Raw genomic sequence first — 20,361 nt, 5'->3', positions numbered from 1 at the left:
CAGAAAGCCTGAATGGGATTTTAAATGGAGACATGCAAATGTTTCTATTTCATCTGCTATTGGTATGCAACATGTTCACGGGGCCTATGATGAAATTTAAAATCCTGATATGAAATTGTATCTTAAGGCTTCTACTATTTCTGTGAAAGGTATTCATTCTGAACTTGCTGATATGAAGGAATCTCATGCTTGTTTAAAAGAAAAGATTGATGCATTCATGATCAATACACCTACCTCAGCTGAACTCACAAATATGAAAGCTGCTATTCACGCTGTGGTTCAATCTCAACAAAGCATGGATTCTATATTTTTTTCTTTGGAAGATAAAGTATCTTCTATGGCTGACAAACTGGATACTATGTTTTATCTTCTTTCAAATACTGATGCCAAAAGAGGGAGAAGATAGTTGCTACAAAATGTACACTAGAGTCTATTCAGATGAAGGATAAAATACTGATGGTGATGGTGATAAAATCCAGTTGCCAATGTTCCAATTATTCCTACTGCTCAACAACCTCAACATTCTAAAAAGTTTGTTTCTTCAGGACAAGGGAAGGCTACTGGTGCTCATGAAGCTAAGCACAAGACTACTGATAATGCTCCTAAGACTGGTGATGTTACAATCTCTAACTTAGCAGATGCTAAAGGGTTATTCTTTCCTTACAGACACAAGGAAATAGGTGAAGAGATTATTCTGTACTACAAAGATAAAAAGTTTGAGCAAAAGAATGCTAGGATTGCTCTTGGAATGATAACTGAAGAATTTCTTGATCTAACAACTGAAGAAGCAGTTATGCAACCAGAAGGAGTTAATGGCTCAAATTGAAGCTGACGTCAACACCTCTAAAGGAAGAGGAAGAAGAGGTGGAAGATCTACAAGAGCTAGAAGAAGAGGAGGAAATGGAAGGACTCCTAAACCAAGTCAAATGGTTACAATTGATTCTACATTTATGAATTCTTATCCAGAGAAGGTTATGTTCCTGTACAAGGACATGAATTAGCAGAAGAAGTTCAGAAGACTTAAGAATTGATTGTTCAAAGGAAGAAAAGATCATCCACTGACATTGATCAAGCTGATATAACAAATCAGAATGTAACTCTTGAAGCAGACACAAATCCTGAGGATAAAGCAGATCCCGATACTGAAAATCTGATAGTTGATTTTGACACTGATGAAAAGGTGATAAAAGCATTGAATAAGTTGGTTCTTACTATAGTAGTTACTTCTCATAACTCAGAGGTTGATGAACAAGAAAGAATTGACAAAAGGAAAGCTGATCAAGCATGTAATGATTATGTGCGGAGAATTCTAAATTCAAAGAGAGAGCTATGGCATAAAGCAAAATGAAAGATTTATGATTTACCTACAAGTTATGCTCCTCTCAGAAAGCAGGATAGAAGATGGAAAGATGTTTATTCATTCAGTTATCCTAAAGGGTTCAAGCATATTGAATATGTGTCAGCATGACTAAGAGATCCTATTTTAGAACAGAAAGATGTTGACAAGTACATCAAGAAACCTTCTTGGGTGGAACATAATGAAAGGATGAAGCTTATTACAACTTGAACCAGAGGAGGAATTGACCATTCTGGAATGGAGATTCTGAGGTCTGATTTACTAGATAAAAATACTCTGACTGACAATCTTGGTGAAAGAGTTACTCCTTCACATCTTAAAAATGTTGAAGCTGTGAAGATTGTATATAGAAAGATAAATGATAATGATGTCAGAGAGGAGATTCTGTACTTTTTTAAGAGATGGTAAAGTAAAGAGTTTTACCTTGTAGCAATTCTTGATTAAGACTGTGACGGAGTTGAAATACATTCACTATCTTCTTAGAGTTGAGAATGATGTCACCAGAAATTGCTCTTCTATGATACTTGAAATTATCAAAAGAAGAGTCATGACCAAAGATGATAAATAAGATGGTGATTATGTTCCTATGTACAGAACTTATACTGGTCAAGAAATGAAGATGCAAAAGGGAGCTGCAGTTTTAAAAGTTTTTCTCAACAATCCTCAGTTATCCTTCAGTCCTGATCATGAATATGTTAGTTTGAGCTTTATACTGATTGGTGATCTTGAATTGAATACATGTTCAATCTCTAAATTAAGATCATCCATTTATCAGCTTGAAGAAGATACTGAAGAGAAGAGAGAGTTGAAGAAAAAGCTTGTTAAAGTCCTACAAGACAAGGAGGAAGAATGTTGAACAACTTTCTGGAAATAACTGTCAATTATCTTAGGATATTGAAGTAAGTTTTACTCCTTGTACATTTTGTAATTGGTTTTGGCATCATTGAGAATGGAATTTATGCTTCATTACATAAATCATAAATTGGGGGAGATTGTTACATGCTGATTCTCAATGATCAGAAGAAGCTCAGAATATGGCCGTGGTTTAGATGTCATCGGTATTTGGTGTGTCGTCAGGATTTGACACATCATCAGTATTTGCATATCATCAGCATTTGAAGATGGCCAGCTATGAAGATTGGTTTTGTTCCTTAGTTTGAGGAATAGATATCTATTACGTTCTGAGTCAAAGGACTTTATCTATTCAGTTAAAGATATGTATCATTTTCTGTTAGTATTTGATAAAACATATCTTAGATTGATCTGTAGCAGCTATATATTACATAAACACAGTTTAGGTCATCACATAGTGGATTAACTCGAGCATTGTACGACCTAGCAGCTCTCAAGAACATCAGTATTTCTTGAGTTCTTGAGAGAGTTTGTAACAGTTTTTATCAGAAATATAAAGAACTGTTATATTTTTAATACTTGTTCGAAATATTTATACAATTTTATCCAACCCCACTTAAACAATTATATTATTATTGGGCTACAAACTCTTCCTTCATCTCTTCATCTTCAAGCTCTTGCATTGAATCCTCCATTTACTTTTTAACTTGTACATTCTTTTTGGAGGATCTTCTAAAATGGCATTCTTTACGACCAAAGTTGCATCTTCCTCTATTTCGTCTTCAATTTACATATCCTCAGCTTCCATATTTTCTTCCTAATTCGTCAAAAAATATAACATGTTAATCTTTTCATTATGGTTAGAACTCTTTTTGCGGAATTTTCATAATAAAGGATATTAACTGAGCTTCCATTATCAAAGAACATGCGATAGACGTTCATCGTCCAATGCAGACCTTCACAACTAAAGCATCATTGTGAGGATGATGAACCCACTCGGCATCTTCCTCCGTGAAAGTGGTGTCCCTTGTCTCTCCTCGGAATATTTTGGGAGGTCTCTCATCGAGACGATTAACGTCAGTGTGTATAGGTCCTCTTACTTCCGTAGCATATCTGTTCATCGCTCCATTCATGTCTCCTGCATAATGAGGTCCTCCAAAGAGAGCGTGGATGCTTCCTGACTTGACGAACTTAACATTGTTGGATTTCTCATTCTCTTCCCTTTCTCGGGCGCGCCCTAAGCCTTCCTGGTTGGTCGGGTAGTCGCCTCGATACTTCCTTACTTCTTTGACAATCCAATCTCTAAGCTGCCCTTCATTTATGAGTTCTTTTATTTCATCTTTCAAGTGTCTACACTCATGGGTGTTATGTGCGAAAGATTCATGGTATTCATAGTACTTTTTCTTATCCTTGGTTTGTCACGCGGTTAAGGGAGCTGGTCTGTGAAAGGAGCCTTTTCTCTTATTAACTTCATAGATATGCTCTATGGATACCACCAAATGAGTGTAAGCAGTTGAGTCCTTTTCATAGTTATTCGACAAACTCATTCCCTTTCTTCGACTTGATGTACTTTTCGCTCCCTTCGATAGTTTGGACTAGGAGATCTATATCTTCTTTTCGCATTCTTCACCTTTATGGATCCATGAGACTCTGTTTTTTGTTATCAATTAGTGATTCTTTATCAAACTTGAAAGACTCCACTTGTTCGTAGAATTCTTCGAGGGTGTTGGGACTCCTTCCTTGAGTGTGTTTCCATAAATCCGTTCCTATATGTAGGCCAGCAGTCAATAAATTTTTCAATGTTTCGTCAGTAGCGCCCCTTACTCCTGATGCTTCAGTTTTAAATCTCCTGAAACAAGCTTACAGAGTCTCTCCTTATCTTTGTCTCACATTCGCCAGGTTCGTCACTGGTGGTGTATACTTCACCGCAGATTGGAACTAAGTGAGGAACATCACTTTAATTTGTTCCTATGACGAAATAATCTCCGATCCCAACTTTTGGAACTAATGTTGAACACTATCCCTGAAGGTTGTTGCCAATAGCCTACATCTCGCCAAAATCTTGTATTTGATACACATCCATCTCAATATTGAACCTTTTCAAAAACTCCACCGGATCAGGATTTCCGTGAAAGCGTAAATCATGAGTGGTATTTTTAATCATGTGGGTAATGATGCTTCCCCAACCATCAAAGTGAATGGTAATGTAGTTTGTGCAGACGCCATGACCTTCCCACCTTCCAAGTACGATAATAACTTTTTTAGATCATCTACATTGACGTTCCCTACTCCATGTATATCTTGAATATTAGGTTATGGAAAGATCGTATATGTTGCCTCTACTTGAATTTGAGTTTGCATCATATGTTACGGTTGCGGTGGCGCAATAACTTGCGATTGAAGCGCGACTCCTTGTGATTGCGTTGGCGTAACAACTTGTGATGGGGCATGACCCCTTGCGGTTGAGGCTTGACTCCTTGTGGTTGCGTTGGCGCAACATCTTGTGGTGGATGCATGACCCCTTTGCGGTTGCATTGGTATAACAGCTTGTGATTACGGCCATGTTACATTCTGATTATTGGCCTTTTGTCGGTTTTTTTACCATTTTTAATGTTCCTTGTTGTCTCCTTCCACCATTATGGACTAGGGTGCGTAGATCTCTACTTTTTCATTATTGTCGATATATGAATCCTCGAGTATAGCTTCTACTTCCCTAGATGTTGCTCCTGCGATCATCATCTTCAAGTTCTTTTTTATTCCTCCTATACTCAAAGCTTCTTTTTATTTTTTTCCAAGAAAGGGTATCTATTGTCGCGAGGCCTTTCTTCCCTTGTAAGGGGTGTATTGGTTCGTCCATGAGTCCTTATCTCATGCTAATTATTCTTTTGCGTTTCTGCAATCAACTTCTTTAGATCTTCGTCACTTATTTGGATGCCGAGACTCTTCTTCAAACGAGATAGTCTCCTTCATTATTTTTCAATCTCCAAATAATCACGATGGATCTCGCTATGAGTACGTCATGAGCGATGTGCATGTGGGATTATCCTCCTTTCTTGATTTGACTCCGGTTGAAGCCATTGTTCATCGTCTGAGATTTACACAATTGAAATATCCTCACTGTATTACAAGCAATGGGGTGTTATCCCACAAAAGTGTTTGTCATGGAATACATGACCTTTCTTATTTTGCTCTTCATAATTTTCCTTATATTTTCCTTAAATAGAAGCTCTCTTGGAGCGATGCTTGTGAGAATAGCGTTCATCTTCCTTGTTCTCACTCTTTTCCATAGATTTCATTTTTTCTTCAAAGCAATTTAGCATACCACCCATGCGATAGAGTTGTTCCATTATATCGGTGTTGCTGATGACTACTGGTGGCGTTCCGCGAACTAGCGGGATTTCATGCATGTCATAGCGCTCATCCTCATGTTCATGTTGCTGAAGACATCCATATTCGTATTGATCTTACGTGTATCATTTATCTTCATATTGATTTTGATCATAGCTTCCATCTTCATGTTGATCTTGGTCATATCGTCCATCTTCATGTTGCTTGAAGTGTCCACCTTCATATTGCTTAAAGCATCCATCTTTATGTTGCTTGAAGCATCCATCTTCATCAGAGTTGTAGCCGTCGTTGCGAGAGTTTCTGCCACTATTGGACATCTTTTCCTCCTAAGTTTCAATTTGATTAAAACCCCTCATTCTAGCGCCAATTTATTAACGGAGGAATTTGGTTAACAAAGATTTGAGGCTCGCGGTGGGAATCAAGATCTGCAGCGATGGTCGATGATCAGAGATATCACCGAAGTGAGTTAATTTGTGCTTAAGAAATTACTGAGATTTCTAGGGTTTATATTTGCCTTCTCAGATCTTTCAAACACGTCCCCTCACAATGTGCCTACGTATCTTTTTTTATAGAGGATCTGTGACACCCTCCAAACCTGGATCAAAAGTTTGGGGCTCACAATACACACACCCACACAATATATAAACCTGTTTATGAAATAATAATATATACAATGACCTTAAATTACACAACCACGGATCGCAACAGTTTAAAGTATGAAAACAAGCCGCAACCTTAACTTTTATTATATCGTACCAAATCCCAACTAGTTTAACTTATAACTGATAATAAAATTGTTTTTACAATCTTGCATAACTCAACCTAAAATATATAGCTCATTCTAGCTTGATCCAACTCAACCTGGAATCCTAGCTCACACACTGGACTGAAAATCCTCGCTACCAATAATTTTCTTTTTAATTGTAGAATAACATCAACAGATTCGCAAGAGTGAGCTAACCAGCTCAGCAAGTCATAATAGCAATAACTGAGGTTAAACAATGATCAATTTAAATGATTCAGAGGAATCAAGTTTCTTGTTAAGCAATTATTAGAATTTGATATTCATTTTAAATTTTAAAACCAAGGTTAGGATGCTGATCAGTCACACATAAACCTCGAGAAAGGCACACAACTCTACTCTATAGACTGGATCCAAGGCACACATTGGCCTAATACGACCACGAATCTGGTCCACATAAAAACTATTAAATTCTAAAACAATTCAATATAATAAAAATTGTAATTCAATAAAACAGAATCACAATTAACTTTGATAAAACATTTATCTCAGAGCACAAAGCAGTTTATGGGTATCATCAATATATATCAAGGCATGTACGAAGAATGGATTCGAACCTGTAGAAAACTCTGGTAATAAATGAACGATGGTTCAATGGTTGTACAAGGTTTAATTATTTGATGTTACAAGATGTTGTAGAATATATAAATCTCTGTATGTTCAAGCAATTTCGTTCCACTGTTTGGTGTATGGTGTATATGTATTTGTGGAGTAGTATTATATTTGTATGGTTTAATATCTGGGACATCAACAATCGATGGTTCGAAAATAATAAGGCTTACAGCTCAAAGGTCAAATGATGTGATTAGGGTTCATGGTTGAATGATTCAAAGCACTTACAATGTAAAACATGACTATTTTGAATACTAGCAACATGTTACGAGAAAGTTCAGAAATATTTACAATATATCTCGAGAAAGGATCAGAAGTTCTTGCCTTATCACAAATGATCCCAACTTCATTTGCACTCGTCTAAAGATTCTATTCAACAACCACTTGTCTACTTTTCATATGCCTCGCTTCTATTCACTGATCATTTGCTTTCTTTTCTACACATCAGTTCTGTTTTCTGATCATCTGCTTTCTTTTTTTATGCCTCATTTATTCTGTTGGGCATCACAAGTATCTATCAATTCTCAATCTCATATTATTCTAATCGTCACATAAACTTTTACCAACTTCTATCTACCCTTTATTTTATCCAAATCCGATTTACGGATTGAAAGTTATGACTAAAACAGCCAAACAATAAACACATAGCCATATAACACATTAACCAGATAGCACATAGCACATAGGACGCAAGGTATTCGATAAAAATAATTTTTCAAAGAAGATTTAGGGTTAAAATGATTTTCCGGCTATTTAATACGAATTTTCGAACATTTTTCAGAATTAAAACGAGCAACATAATCATTGTATAATTAAACAACAAGGTTCAAATACCCAAAACTGACTTTAAATTCATTTAATAATAATTATCGAGCATTGAATATAATTTAGAAAAATATTTTAAAGCCCGAAACTATTTTTCGGAGTTTTTAAATCAAAAGGATTAATTAAATCCAATTAAATAATTAATTAAAATTAATTAATAAATAATTAAATTAATGATCACATAATATTTAAATTAATTAACCAATTAAATAATTAATTATTAACTAAAATTAATTAACTAAATAATTCATATTTATTTCTGAATTTTCTTTAAATCATTAAAAGTATTTTAAGAATAAATAAATAAAAATAATTTTTAAAAATCATTAAAAGAAAAATACAATTTCCAAGGGGAAATTGTAACATTTAAAACTGCAGGGTTTCAAATGCAAGTTTTAAAACTTAGTGTGGATGGGTAATTTTGTAAAATTTAAAACTTTAAGGACTAAAACTCAACATCTCCAAAACCTTGGGGGCTGATTGGCAATTTCGTCAACCGCCGCCGCCCAGGTTGCCGGAGACAGTGATGCGAACGATTTCCCGATCAAACACGCACCACAAGGTGCATATCTGCTCTTCAGAATACCAGGAATCCATTCGTGTTTTTGTTTTCAGCAAATAATCGACCGTTTGGCCGGAAATTTCAGTCAAATATCGCCGTCGTCGTCGAGTTCTTCAACTCCGGCGAGGCTTCATCCAGAATTGTTTGTCCTTCAAACCTATATCAATCAATTCCTTTTGATACAATCTACACACTGGTACCAACCAATTCGATTAATAACCCTCGACTCTAAAACGCCTAATTTTAAGTTAAGTACATTCATATCATATAAACCCTAAATCTTGAATCAGAGAATCAAACACAAATTTCTATATGTTATTGAACTCCAAATTCAACATATGATATATCAACTTGACCAGAATCAAATTATCTACAACATGCAAGCGTCAAATCACACAAACAACATCAAAATCAAAGATTCATATATTAATTAAATTCAAATTTATTAAAATAAATAGAAAATTACTTGATATTTCTGCAGTGATATAGATTGTAGAGCTTGATTTTACTCGTCAAGAGCTTCGATTTGACTACTTGCACACCAAATCGGAGTTCGATAACGCCCTCGAATCCTCGTTTGATTATGAAGAACGCGATGAATTCTAGGGTTTTTATCTGGAAATTATATAATTTTACTGTTTGTTTATGATTATCTGTATAAAATACAATACTGTATTGGATATTTATATTTACGGAATATTGGTAACCCGTTGGATCATATCGGATATAAAAACAGAATACTTAATCATTAAGTATTAACAAAACTGATCCATTTCGGTACCGGTTTTAGGATAATTATCAAATTCAGGCTTTTTGTAAATACAGTCTTGGTCTCAGCACTTTGGTTACACGAATTACGAGAAGATAATATAATAGTTTAATTAAAATATCTTGTTTCTCGAAAATACCTATTTTATCAATTTACCGAAATGAATATTGTATCGAACATTTTATGTCGGGACCCGCACGGGTAAAACCGTACTCCAGATCGAGAAAGTCAAAACATGGAAAATGCTCGGTATATTTAAATTAGGTTAGAGAGGAGTTTTCCCTAGACTTCCGGATTGTAAAAACGCAAAAATGTTTGAAGTCAGACGGCTCCCGATTATAATTATTTGGAAAAATAATCTATTAAATCTATAAATCCTTTATGAAATCATATAACAAAATATAAATTACCAGAAAAATATCAAAATTATCTATACTTTATTCTGGACATATAAAAATTAAAATACTCAAATTTTATCACATATAATCATCCAAATACAGATACATATTAACAGATAATTCATCAAAAATTATATAATAATCACATAATAATTATTTATTGATAACAATACTTACACGATATATCCCGGATATTACAGGATCAAACCGGACGTAGTTCTTGGGGAACAAGAAACGTAGATGGACTTGGTTTCTCATTCTGTGGCCCAATAGAAGTTGTTGAACCAACTTCCTATTATAACTCGAACATTGATTTGCTTTATGAGTGCCCATCGATGTGGCTTACTCACAAAGGCCCAAGGCTCGGTTAGGACTTTGGAACTTCACCGATAAGGAAACTCCCTGGCCGGTGGATATCACATCCGTTACCGGTATCTTCGTCGATCATAACCGCGGATATAGCCATGACTTACCGTAAATGCTCAAGCGCATCCTTACCCCCAATGCGAATAACCCACCAGACTCCAGGAAAAGTGATCCCAAGCGTATAAGTTCAAAGTGTGAGATAACCTCAAAGTCTCCCGGCATGGACAATCCGATGAATGCAGAGACTGGGCTCCCAAAACACACACTAAGTATTTTCGACTGTTCCCCTACGAGGACAACTTGCAAGACTATTGAACAACACCTTCGACTTATTTTCCGGGATGACGGGCTCTCAGAGGGCCCTTTTCCTTCTTCGGGCGCGCCCTGGGAAGGATTGAAGTCTTCCGGAGGTCTCTCTTATGCCTAGGGCGCGCCCTAAGCATGGGGAGCTCATCTGATGTTCCTCTTATTCTCTTGTATAATTCTTATGCTTCATTTACTTCCCAGTTTAGTTGTGGGAGCAACCTCCTTAATAATTCTTCCCAGTCATTTCACTTGTGTTGCGGAGCGGCCACCCCATGCGGCCATATAGCACGGGGCGCACCTGAGGCATTTACTTGGAGCCCGGATCATTCTTTATTTCTTGATTATTTGACTCTTTCTCTCTTGGCTTAAAGTCATCCTTTATGGACTCCTTGTCTTCTATTATAGCGACTGTCGTGGTATCGTCAATCGTAGCGGTCGTCGCGCACTTCCTTCATTGTGGTTGTTGTGATGGTCGTTGTAAGCCTTCATATAAAACTTCACCAATCGTTGTTATAACTTTTCGTCTTCAATAGTTGTCGTAATCGATTCCTATGCAGGGTGAGTCCTATAGGGCGCGCCCTAGGCTCCGGAGACGCGTTCTCCGGAGTTCGACCATCTTCTTCCTCAGCGGTGATCCAACCCATTTCCTTGAAGATCCGATAAAATACCCATGACGATTTTATGGTATAACAACTATGACCACAGCTTCTTCCTATTTCTTTCATTATTTTTATTATAAATCTATAAATATTATATATTTATATTAATATATTAAAATTATTATATGATTGGATAAACAAAATTTTAAAAATATTTGAATATTAACGAACCCGTACATCGCACAGGATTCAAGTTAGGATATATAAAAGGTGGCAATCTATGGAAAACTCCCCCTTTATATAGAATTTCGTACATAATCATTATTAAAAAATATACAATATATTTTATTTTTATTATATATACTTACGAATTTTATTTACCAAATTAAATAACGAAGTTGCACAATTTTTTTAATTAAAAAATTATTGAAAATTAGTAAAATAGATTAAAGTGGTTCTGTACTGAAATCACACTTATGCAAAATTATTTAACAGCAGAATCAAATTTAAAATTATTTTTTTTCAAAATTTAAGTATTAAACGTTTTATTATATTCAAATATAATTATTATTCTATATTAGTATCGAATTTTATATTTCTAAAATAAAATTTTATAATTTATTATGAGTTTAATTAATGGTTTTCCCCCGAACTCTATATAACATGATTCTCTTTAAAACATTGGCCTAAATATAAATACAATTATCTGATTTCATAAAAAAAATATTAAAAATTTCAGTCTAGCCGGCCTAGATTAGCTCCCACTTTGATTTCGCCATTATTTTATAATTTAGTTTACATGGGTAATGTCATATCATATGTCGTCTAGGGCATATAGGCCATAGATATACATACATACAATTATTATATGGAACGAGAACTAGAGAAGTTTAGCCCCCTGTTCTGCTGTTATATATGCTTCCAGGTGATGGAGTAGTTTTCACCATTATCATCAAGTGAAATTTGACTACAACCTACGTACTTGCACTCTCCTTCATTTCAAGACCAAGCATCTAATTCTCAGCTCCGTCCCTTTTTGGTATATTAGGATGGAGAAGTCATTTTTTTGGTACATATGTTCAAAAAATTCCATTTATGGTACAGAACGCCTGTACTTCTGGGATTCTACAACTGACACCCAGAACAAGTGGCGTTCTGGGGCCTTTTTAATTTTTTTTTCTCCTTTTCCCCGTGATGAAGTTGTGTTAATGTGTTTTTGAACGAAATAAAATTAGATAAAGGGCTATTTTTGGACTCCCATATTAAAAAAATGGATAATGTTTTTAGTAATTTTTTTTTGTTGGCTTGTAATGTAAACCTAATTTGTGTGTGCATTTTTTAATTTAAATAAAAAACCGTACAAATAAGATTTTTCTAGCTCCGAAAAGAGTGTCGTGCAATGTGAGTGTATAATTTTTAGGTAAGTGCATGTTTTGGCACGTGCATATGTAAATAATCGTAGTTTTTTTGGGATCCAAATTTTTTTGTTGTGTTGTAATGTAAACCTATATTTTGGTAAAATTTAAATTTTGAATTAAAAATTTATATGGCCAACACTTTTGTAGTTTCGAAAATGGTGTCTTGAGCGGCGAGTGCGTAATTGTCACGGGAGGGTAAATTTGTGCACGACATATTTAAATAACCGGAAATTTGTTTAGGTCCATTTTGTAGGTATGTAAAAACATTTGGAGTCTGTATGATTAAATAATAAATAAACATTTGGAGTTTTTTTATTAAAAACTATTATCACTAACACTTTTGTAGATTCGAAAATGGTGTATTGAGCGGCGAGTGCTTAATTGTAAGCGAGATCATGTCTGGGCGTAATTGGCAAAAAAATTATATATGTTATATTTAAGTTTTTAATTTGAAACTCGAGAAAGGGTGTCATGAGGGATAAAGAATTTAAAAGTACGTTGTAACGGAAAGTGGATAATGAAAATGATAAAGTAGGAAGTACATTGCAACTGAAAAAGAGATAATGAAAGAACTCTCAAATTCTTTAGTCATCCGCAAGATTAACAACATAATGATCAAATTCGTGATCTTCAATCTCGTTAGCTTTTTCATAATTTTCTTCCTCATCCCCTTGAATGTGAGGGGAGGTATGCTTATGACCTCCCTCCCCATTTTTGTGGGTTGATGCGTGCCTACTCGACCGAGTTTGACGCGGTGGCCACGGGTCGGGGACGTGAGTGCTATAACAGATGTTTGTAGCCATACCAACATCATCGTGGCCTTGAGAAAAATCCCCAAGTTTGACAATATACTTAGCATATTTCTTATCCCACTGCTGTTCCTCTTCACATATCTTTTCACTCCTACACCTTGCGACTACATCTTCGGCCTCCCTTTTCCTCATTTCAAGCTCGTCCTCCATGAAGTGGTAGTATCGGCACATTTCTTTTAATTCATAATCATATTCTTCCTTTGAAATGTTACCAGCGTTGAAATTCTTATTAATGTTATCTTCGTACCGGATCGATGATTTCATAAACTTGAAGTGCATTTCCCCGTACCCAATAAATTGTTCATTGTCACGGACGACGAATCCTTGTGCAGCCCGTATAGCTCGCATTCTTCGGATAAATTGTTTGACCTCACTGATTTTTGCTCTGTGAGATTCAGTAGGTGCCTGAGATTCGGTCCATTTATACCAATTAACTTCCCCGTTGTTACGCATTTCCGAGCTTGCGTGTCCCTTACCCTTGTCCATGACCTCAGTGTATGAATCTAAAAATGTGGAGAATGTTAAGTGGAGTGGGGTGAAGTGGAGATGATGACTTATAGGTCCGCAGATATTTATAGGCCAAAAAATGAACTGGTAAAACTTTAAACTTTGAACTGGGGCAATAATGAAGAAGGTGAATTTAATAGTTTGAGTTTTCAAATCATTTAAAACATTTACACGTGACTAAAGTTATGAATTATTACATGTGCATTACCTTGAAAACACACAATACTTGTTTGAACTTATCTTATTTTCGAAGAGATTCGCACATGGGGTGTTTAATGCAGTGATGGACAAGATGAAGATAATTGAGGGAAAAAACTATTACAATGAGGCAAAGAAATTACATCATTTGCTAAAAATCAGCAAGATTAACAACATATTCATCAGACTCTTCACCAGACTCTTCATCCTTAGCCTCCATCTCTAGGTGTTGCTGATGAGCCACAACGTACCTTGCTATTAAGTTATCGTCTTGTTCGATAAGATTGATTTCCATTATGTCATATTTTTTGTAAACCTCATCCACCTGACAGATACGTTCCTCCTCCGTTTGGGACATATCGTTATAGGCCCTTTCAATCTTCATTTTATCAGCTTTTATTTTGTCCAATATTTTGTGATTAACCTTACCATACGATTTCTTCGCGATTTTGGATTCTTTCTTTTTCCTTCCACGTTCAACGGATTCAGCTAAACTTAGTTGACGCATACCTCTCTTAACATGAGTAGGCGTTGCATGCCCTTTGCCCTTATCCATTTTATATGTAATAAGATGCCTACAGTTGGAACATATGGTTTAAAGTTTTGAAGTATGATGTATTTATAGGGAAAAATGAGCCTTATAGTGGTACAGCTTAAAGGTTATTTTGCATTCTTACCGTATACTCAATGACAAATATAATATTAATATGTCATCCAACAACCACTGAAATCTTATCAGCCTTTAATAAAGACTTTGAGTTGTCATATTTTCACATGCTATTATCTTCAATTATTTTGAAATGACTACTCGTTGTAGTGAAAGTAAGAAAAATAAAATGTCATTATGTAACAACTGTAGAGCGTGAATAAAGATTGAAAGCAAAATAAGATTGTCCTTAATAGTCCATTGCGTGTTTGAATTACTTTTATCAGTGGGTTGTATAGTCTATTACTGTCATTCGAAGTAGCTTTACAGTTGTTAGAACAAATGAAAATGTGAGTAGATAAGTATGGAGTTTATTGTCTCATGTTGGCAATGTGTTGCAATATCATATTTCCCGTTATCATTGATGTATCATTTTATTTTTCCAATGGTTCCCTTGTAACATTATTTTCATTTGGATCAAGTTTTAAATTTTTTAAGTGTGCACCATTTGGAGCTAGTTTAGAAAGCATTGTAAATACTAAAACCAGGAACGAAAATGAGTTAATCGTGACATAATAAAATACAACAAGTCAAAACTAATAAAGTAAAGTCTAAACTGCATACAAACTGAAAATATGGTATAAATAAAGACGAGAAGTCTGGGAACATGAACAACAGTACTGATCAGCCACAAAACCTCCCGCCGGTGTGGCATAGCCTCCCTTTCCCTTTTACTGCTCTACGGGGCTGCTGCCTGACATGCACAGGAGTATCGGCTTCCTCACTAGCGTCATCCTGCTCATCACTGTCATCCCCCATATCTTCCTTCTGTATCTGATAGGGTGTATGCATCTGACGCCCCTGCTCGAAGCTCTGTGAGGAGGTGTCATGTACCAACCAAGGGTCGAACCCCCTAGCCGGGGTCTGAAAAGAAAATCCCGAACCACTAGTCTCGGGTGGAAAACTGTAGGTAGGCTGTGGAAAAGCCTGAACCACATGACCATAATCACTCTGAGTAGAATGGCCCCAAGTTTATCCAGCAGCCCAAACACTAGGAACAGCATAAGGGCTCTCAGAACTGTGGCCCATAGTAGATGTGCCGAAATAAGGGCTCTGAGTACTGTGGTCAAAAGTAGATGTAGCAGCAACATGGCTCTGAGATATCTACCCCCACAAGGAGCCCGCAACATCATGGACTTGGGAACTACGACCCCAAGTAGACATATGAGAGGATCCCTCTCCCTGAACGTAGTGGTCCCAGGTAGGCTCAGTATGTCCCGGGGAACTTTGCTCCCAACCTGATGCAGAGAATAAATTGATTAAAATGTTTTTATTAAACATCAATATGTTACTAAGTAATATTACATAATTTGATTAATTTAGTTATTAAAATCTAAATTACTTTGTATTTATATTATTACTAAGTTAAAAAAATTATATAATATTACTTGGTAAAATATGTTACTTATTAATAATATGTTACTAAGTAATATTACATAATCTTATTAATTTTTTTTATTAATAATTTAGTTATTAAAATCTAAATTACTTTGTATTTATATTATTACTAAGTTAAAAAAATTATATAATACTACTTGGTAAAATATTTTACTTATTAATAATATGTTACTAAGTAATATTACATAATTTATTAATAATTTAGTTATTAAAATCTAAATTACTTTGTATTTATATTATTACTAAGTTAATAAAATTATGTAATATTACTTAGTAAAATATTTTACTTAGTAATAACATGTTACTAAGTAATATTACATAATTTTATTAATTTTTTTTTATTAATATGAAATTGATAAAAATATAATTTGATGAAAATGAATACTTAACTTGAAACACAATTCCATCACATAAAGTAAGGTACATAATATAACACAGTTGAAAAACTGTGCCTGGTTCGATACATAATAAAAACTGTGTCAATCATCGGACATATAATCGTCGGAATGGTAGTTCTCATTTCGTAATACTCTGTGTTGCTCATCTTCTGTAAGCTTTCTCCCAATGCCGCGGACAGAATCTCGCGCCAGTTCATACATGTATCGACGACTCCTACGCAACAACATTCGGTTATTTTCCTTTCTAATATTTGTCACGACCCTAATAACTTTCTTCCTAAATCCTGCCCAAGTTGGACTATCCCCCGCTTGAGAATATATATCAATAGAATGTCGAGTTGGAACTCTTAGACCCATAGAAAGCAGGGCATCTCTCAACCGGTCAGATTCTTCACGTCGATAAGCCCATTCGCGATGTACACCAGCAAAGTACTCTTTAGCATCAATAACTCTAAGACTACGGTAATCATGCAGGGGCATCAATACTCTTTAAAGGCAATGATGGACGGCTGACAATATGCACGTCCTGTGATTTCAATAGATGGGACATTCTTGAAAGGAAGATATAGGGGCAAGCTGCTTATTGCTATGGGTGTTGATTCGAACAACCACCCGTTCCCTCTCTGTTATGGCTTGGTTGATGAGGAGACGTACGAGAACTGGTCTTGGTTTTTGTAACGACTTCGAAGACATGTCTGTCGGCAACGGACCGGCGTCTGCATCATTTCTGACCGTGCTGCCAGCATTATCTCCGCCCTACGAGACCCTCAAAACGGTTTTGCTGAGCCACTCGGCATCCATAGATTCTGTCTCCTCCATGTAAGAAGTAATTTTTATAGTCATCACCCAGGTGGTAAACTAAAAAAATTAATGTGGAAAGCTGGAAGAACCACACAAGTCTCAAAGCACGACGCATATATGTCAAGGATTGGTGAAATTTCCCCCACCGCCCTACAATATCTTGCTACAATACCCGTGGAGAGGTGTACACTTTCCCACGATAGTGGTGTTCGCTACGGTCAAACAACCACAAACATGCTTGAGGGCTTCAACGACAACATAAGGAGGGCTCGTTTTCCTCCAGTAACAGCAATGATGGAGTACCTCTTCTACAAGGTGGTCACAATTGTAGATAAACATCGAAACATAGTGGATGACGGTCTACAAGAGGGGCAACAGTTATTTGCACGTTCCGCCGCTATGTTAGCTAAAATTCGGAGAAAGGCAACAGGACATACAGTTATTACTTTCCATCGTCTCCGCGGAATTATGAAAATACTAACACATCAGTACACAACTGCAAAGGGGACGGTAAAGGGAGGTAAAACCGAGGTTGTCAACCTCAATGACCGTACGTGCACCTGTGGAAAATGGACGACCCATCACATGTTGTGCTCCCATGCAATGGCAGGTTGTATAACACATGGATTGAGTTGGGAGCATTTCATCGATCATTTTCATAAGAACCAGGCAATGCAGGAATTGTACAGGCCAATAATTTATCCGTTGGAGCTAATTGAATACTGGAACTACGACTTACCCGTACCTTGGCAGGGGTATGGAAAGTTAGTGCCGGAAGAGTCCTTGAAAAAATTAAAGAAAAAACGCGGGGATAAGGGACAATCGGTGCAGATCCGATTAGAGATTGATGGTCCGCGGTCTGGAAAGAAATGTAGTTTATGTAACCAAGAAGGTCACACCAAGCGTAGTAAGAAATGCCTAGGGCGCCCCCACTAAAACACGCGATCTTCTTGTCAAACATATGTACTACTGCTATTACAAGCAGTCTACTTGTAATATGGTTCCGTTTTCTTGTTTTTCATTTCATTATTTACTTGTTCTATCATAATATTTTGGTTTCCAATACTCAATGCACATTCATTTCATGTCTATCTACAAAACAATAGAAAAATGACCCTAAATAAATTTCCGGTTATTTAAATATGTCGTGCACAAATTTGCCTTCCCGTGACAATTACGCACTCACCGCTCAGGACACCATTTTCGAAACTACACAAGTGTTGGTCATATAATTTTTCAATTCAAAATTAAAATTTCCCCAAAATATAGGTTTACATTACAACACAACAAAAAAATTGGAACCCAGAAAAACTACGGTTATTTACATACGCACGTGCCAAAATATGCACTCTCCTAAAAAATACACACTCACATTTCACGGCACCCTTTTTGGAGCTACAAATTTCATATTTAGACGGTTTTTTATTTAAATTAAAAAATACACACATAAATTAGGTTTACATTACAAGCCAACAAAAAAAAATTTAATGAAAACATTTACCATTTATGTAATATCGGAGTCCAAAAACAGTCCTTCACCTTGTTTTATTTCGTTCAAAAACACACTAACACAACTTCATCACGGGAAAAAAAGAAAAAAAAAATAAATTAAATTGACCCCAGAACGACACTTGATATGGGGATTAATTGATTTTTCCCAAAAAAACAGGCGTATTATACCATAAATGGAAAATTCTCAACAAATATACCAAATAATAGACTTTTTCATTTAACTGTACCATAAAAGTGACGGAGCCCTAATTCTCTCTCCATTCAATCCCTTGGTACAACTTTTACTATATTTTATTTCTTTGAACATAATAGATTCTCAGAAGTACAAAGGAAGAGATCAGTACTGCTGAGTAAATACACACAAATGACAAACTCCTGATTCAACTAATGGTGCGTTTGACAATTCCGTTAAGTGGACTTATTGATTTATAAACCCGTAATAACTTATTAACGAGTGTTTGTCGACCCAGCTTATAAGTTGAATTTACAACTTATAAGCTGGTAAGTTGAATGTTGGTAACGACGTACTTTTTCACAACTTATTTTTAATTTTTCGTTTTTTATCAATTTTAATTTTAGAATATATGTTTTTAAATGTTAATATAACTTAAAATATAAGAATTAAGATAATTATATATAAAAATTATTTATTTTAATTCATTTAAATAAAAACAATTCTGACTTATAACTTAAATTATCCAAACACTTATATAACTTATAAGTATTTATTAATTTATCACTTATTACCCACTTATTCACTTTAAGTTATAAGTTACTTATTTTAAGATTTCTCAAACGGGCACTAAGCAGTTAGTAGAACTTACCACTTAATAAGCTTCCTCGCATTATGCTTCCAGGGTTTTGTATTTAGGGTTCCAATCCAGCTAGGCATTTCATATACCTCAATTACATGCTATTGAAATAAGTTACCAGGGCCAATGCCTTTCTAGTTCAATACTGCTAGTATATTTTTTCCCCAACAAATATTTGGTCACCAAACTTTGCAGTAATTTAATTTTTAGTTAAGTAAATTATTTTACATTAGAAGATTTAATAAAAAGTAAGGTAAAACTAATTTGTTTAATTTGACTGGACCTTTGTATCTAGATAAGAATAAAAATGGAACACCTAGAGACTATTTTGATTGTGTTCTTATTTATCGATATTTTGTTTCAAAAAAAACTTTATTAAGGAACATAAAGCGTTCATGTATAAGGCGCATAATTTGTAACCTTCCTGATAATGAGATGCAACTATGTATGCACAAATTAAAATGTGACAAATGTTACGTCATGTTATTGAAATTTTTTGGAAAAGAAGTCAGGGGTATTTTACCACTGCTCTTTGCATGTTAAACTTGAGTGGGAGAGCTGGCTAGTTCTCCTCTATTTATATTTATAAACAAGTTAGGTAGTACTACTGCTATTACACTACACACTGCATCTGGAAAACTAACTAGCATATAGTATTTCGTCAGTTATATAGCTCTCAATTCATTCTCCCCTCTCTATTACTCATCTGAGTGCTGATAGTTACAACTTACAAGTTGACATTGTTTGAGTTTCATGTGTATCTGAGAGAGATGAAGATGAATAGAAATTAGTAGTAGGATGAATGCATATATATCAGTGGTTGGTTTAACAAAGGGCTACTTACATGAGTTTTTTTGGCATTCTGTCCACCTCCCTTTGACATCTTGTGTATAATACTACTATCCTTTGCAAAAGATAAATAAGAGGGTTTTGAGGATGGAGGTGGACATGCTGCCAACACAACTCTGTTAGTCTCTCTTTGCAAAACTCCCCCTTGTGAAAC

This window comes from Apium graveolens, chromosome 3 (genome assembly GCF_009905375.1).
Source record: "Apium graveolens cultivar Ventura chromosome 3, ASM990537v1, whole genome shotgun sequence".
Lineage (NCBI taxonomy): Eukaryota > Viridiplantae > Streptophyta > Magnoliopsida > Apiales > Apiaceae > Apium > Apium graveolens.
Note: the sequence above shows the minus strand (reverse complement) of the source record.